This window comes from Falco punctatus (assembly GCF_963210335.1).
Source record: "Falco punctatus genome assembly, chromosome: 4".
In the NCBI taxonomy this organism is placed as follows: domain Eukaryota; kingdom Metazoa; phylum Chordata; class Aves; order Falconiformes; family Falconidae; genus Falco; species Falco punctatus.
In genome coordinates this window covers 81,555,666-81,560,557 of record NC_137583.1, presented here as the reverse complement: position 1 = coordinate 81,560,557, position 4,892 = coordinate 81,555,666, and positions in this window count along the sequence as shown.

Sequence of the window (4,892 nt, the reverse complement as noted above, 5' to 3'; positions counted from 1 at the left end):
GTGGGGGCAGGGGAGGCTAGACATATTTCAATGAAATATATTCATGCTCATTTTTTTGAATATGCAGGATTACTTTATGAAGATATAAGTAGAGGTGTCTACCTTTAAAGGATAGTGTATGAAACACAGGAATGCCCATATTTCAGCACATAAAAATGATGAACCTCTAGAGATATCATTTTGGAGCCTGTCCACAGGAAGATAATGTCTGCTTGATAAAAAGAAGTTCATAGCTATTTCCAGTTGCAGATGTATACTATACAGGATAGATAAAACTTGTATAGAAAATAGAGAACAAGGCTACATTTATCTCTCTCTTTCTCTCCTTTTTCTCCCTATTTTTTTTTCCCTGCCCCCCTTTGTTTTGTTGAAAGGTAGCGATATATTACAGAATTTTCTGGTATGATGATGCTACTCTGAATCAATAAATGAACCTCATGTTACACAAAGGATACTGAGCGATTTTACTTTATAATAGGTTGCAGAAAGTGACCACACTTTGCATTTCCTGCCTTTATAGTGGTTTTTGGCTTTCAAAGTCTCCATCAATATAAAGAAAGTAAGAGTCAAGTGAGATACAGCATGCAGTGAAGAGACATGAAAACTAACAATAAGGTAGGAAGCAGACAGATCTATACCAAGGTTCAGGTTACGGTCATACTTCTGTCTCCATGTATGTTGGCGCACCACTCCCAAATGCTGGAGGCTGCTGCATAGTGAAGGAGCTACTAGCGTGTGAGAGGCAGGTGCTCTGTCTGAAGAACAGTACTTGCAAAAGATCTCCGTTGGGCTCTGCGTTACCATATTGCGTTTAATTAACTAGCAAAACACCTTGAAGTAAAATTAAATTAATGGTCTCATTTAAGCCAAAGAAGGTAAAGAGTTTCAGATTTCATTTGCCATGTGGTATTTCATTATTTCAAAGCTAATCCGCAGCTCTTATATAAGGTCAGTAATGGCTAGCTTGCTCTTTGACATTGTAAAAGCTTTGAATGGGTCTGTGCCTTAAGCAGAATTTCTTGGGTTTTGGCCAAAGTAGATTTACATCATTTGCAAAGAGTTTGTACACCAATTCCATATTGGTTAAGATGCATTATGTATCTTTTTCTGGGAGCAGCAAACAGACTTACTGTTTCTCTCTATTTGAATGGGTGACATAACAGCTGTGAAGTTCTCTTCCCCTTTGTTTTTGGAAAATCCTAACAAAGACGTAGGAAGCTACACTGAAGTGCAAAAGCAAGTTTTTACTTACTTTCTTTCCTTTCTTCATGTATATTTGTGTGTGTATGTGTGTCATTCAAATCATAATCTCTCACTCAGCATTTCTACTACAGAAGCAAAATAAGCCTTCCTTCTGGAAAAAAATCATCATTCAGCTATCTGTTCGTAACTGACAGAATACATTGGAAATATAAAGTGATTTTTCATACTGAACTTCTCCATTTTTGTTGTTTAGATAGGCTATGCTACTAGCCTACCTAAACATGCCAGTTATTTACATTTTAAGAATGAAAGGCATTAAAAATGTCATTTGTCTTTCTCCTTTCCTTCAGTAGCCAAATCATGTATAGACTTTTTCCATTGACATCACAATGGTTGAGAAGTCAAAGGAAGTGTAGGATACAGTGATCTATTACAGTATCAGTGGAAGTACACAAACTCTGTGATTGGCATCCTCAGTGGAAGTCTAAAAGTCACTTTTCAGAAGTGTTAGATACAGATGTCTATGGAATACATCTATGGACTTGGTCCAATATAATTTTGAATCATTACTGCATGTCTTTGAAAATTAAATCACGTAATATATAAGACAATAAAACTACCTACAGTGTATACGCGTTAGCTTTCTTTAAAATGATGACTTTTTATAATATATATTTTTTAACCTGTTATAGAACATTATCTTAACAAGTTCAGTTGCATGAAGAGTGCTGTAGACCTTAACTAGCCTATTCACGTGAGTAAAGCTACTGACATAGTGCAAGATGAAATATGAAGGGCAGTAATCAACTGTTACTCTGTATGGCTAAAAAAAATCAAGAAATTAAGTGAGGAAAGAAAAAGTGTGTGTATTTTATTTTATATTTTTTCAGCAGCTGGCTCAGAGTAAACGCAGTACTGCACTTGACTACATCTGGAAAGATGTCAGTAGAAAACAAATGTAACTAGAAGAAAATCCTGTATTTGGCTAACAATTTTCATGACAAGTTTTGCCTTCTTGGAATTTAAAGCAACTGCCATATGAAAAACAAAACCTCTGTAGAAGATGACGGTAGAGCTGATAACACAAAAGTCCGATGGAATGTCTTTTTACACATGCTATAAAGAAGCTTCTTCTAATAAATACTAATTTATGACTTGAAGTCATAGTTTCTTTTATATAGTTCACAACTGCAATAACCTCTTTGATTCATTTACATTATTACATCTCAAATACTTTGTTCTAAAAAAAAAAAGTTTACAATGTAGCTTTTATCTATGTGCTACGTTATTTAAAATCCTATCTGCAGCTAATGCTGATATTCATTTGAATGCAAGCAGCTATATATACCTATATGTGAAAAAAAGGTACTGTCATTATACCTGATTTTTAACTTCCATTTCTGTAGTAAGGAGATGATACCTGCATAAACGATTAGAAAATATGGTGAATGTTGTAAGACTATTAGATATGTTTGCATTTGCCCTCATGGAAGCACAGGCCTAGAAAATTGTGATATCTTTTCATTATTATTCTCAATACATGACTGTAGCCTATCGATATTAATATTTGAATGACTACTATTTTACATCTCTATCTGCAGTAGTTCCCTTTGTGTTTTATCCAGTTGCTTTTACTCTGAGGGCTACAGGATGAGTTGTCTGCGAAGATGGATAAATTGAGGTTTAGTATAGAAAACAGAAGACTCCAGAGAAATGTTAGGACTTCTATATGTAAAAAAAGTAGATGCTAAAAGGGAAAGAACAAGCTCTTTGTCTCTGGATAGGTCAAGAAGTGGTGTGATTAGTCTGACAATTAAGGGCAACAATCTTACTGTAAAGCACAGTTACACAGGAGCAGTTCACCTATGAGATTGTGGAGTCCTTGTTGTTGGAGGTTTTTAGGAACTGGTTCCCCAAATGTGTTGGAGGTGGGGTTTGTGCCATGTGTGGCTTGGGTTTCGGGATGAACTAGATGGCCTCCTGAGGTAGATTCCAGCTCTGTTTTTCCATTTCTTCTGTAAAGCTTCCAGGACAGATTGCATGAAAACCCTTACTAAAATCTATTAAAACAATTACAATCACTTTACCGAGCAGACCATCTCTTTTAATTTTTTCCAAAATGGCTTACGCTTATTGTGGCCTGATAGGTTTTATTAAATTGATCCTTGTCATTTATCATTCACCATCTAATTCTCTCCTAAGTGTTTATGTATTGATTCCTTTGTTACTTAAATTTGACTGGGTAAGAAGAAGTAGCCATCTCCAGTCCTCAGAGCAACAAAAAAGGTAACCGCCACCTGTAGCATGCCCTTCCATTCCTATCGTGTTTTTATGTTGATGGATCCATTCAGCATTTTCAGTGGACTAGTCAGCGCTGCTTTACCGGCCTGAGTAACCTTTCAGATCTCACAGTATGGAGGGCTCGTGGTGTGCAGCTGATGTTAGATAGCCTTGACAATGATTTCCAGAACCTTCACCACCTCGAGGGGAGGTGCTTTGATTGAGCTACATTTGATGTCCTTACCATATCAGAAGTTTTAGTTCTTTTAATCATAAGTTTGCTATCAGTAATGTTAATAGGAATTTCTTAAAAACAGAAATGTTATGTTGTATAGTAGCCCTATGAAAAACTGGAATGGGAGAAAAAGCCACAAAAAAATTGTATCAGCTAGCTACAAGATCTTGAAAATTAAAGAAAAATCTCAGTTGAAATCTGCTTTAGATTCTGGTAAATCAGTGATTTGAGGTGCATTTCTTAAGGATTCCCTCATATAATCTTTTTTTTTTTTTTTTTCTCCATGGATGCTGTCATAAGTATTTTACACTAAAAATGATGGAAGAAAATTCTGTTCTGAAAAAAGAAACATTAAGTTAAAAGACAATTGAAAAAAAATATCAGATTATTATGATATTATTTTGTTTTGGCATTCATTGTTCTTCTGTCTCTTACAGTTTGAGTATCTGTCCTCTAAGATTGACACCTTCAGTCCTTAAATCAAATCCAAGCACAAAGTTACGTGTTCCTCCCATTAGAAAGGTAGGTTATTTTAGGGTTTTGCCTGAACTAGGCACAACTTGCATCATATGTTTAGAATAGCAGCATGTAATTAGACTAGTAGTATTTGCATTAGTAATAAAATTTCAGGGGGTAGGATTTTATTTTTGTAAGTTGTGGAGACTGTGGAAGCCCAATATTACCATCAGCCAGTCATGCACCTGAAAACTGAGTGCACCCTGTTACATATCCTGTAAAGAATTAAAGAAATGATTGTGAATTTGTTATTTACAATTAGCAAGTCCTGTTACCCCAAACTTTACAGGCATTTGACTGTTCTAATACAGCATAACCTAGGAAATCTTGTTATTCTGAACTGAATTGCTGAAAGTTCAAAAGTTAACTAATAAAGCAATTTTGCTTTAAAAATTACTATGGCACATTTCTATGGAGCCATTCATTAGCGTGCATTATACCTATTAAAAAAACCCCAACTCTAAACCCTTGTTGTTTACCTGTGTGCCTCTCTACTGTGTATCCCCTGAAGGCTTTCTTTTGAAACAACTGATACAAAGCAAAAAAAATGGAACATTGAGAGTAGAGGTATTGAAATTTGCAGTGAAGTGTATTGATGTGGTATAATCTGTAGTGATTATTAGTTTGCAACATCATGAGACACTCCTGAGATATGAAT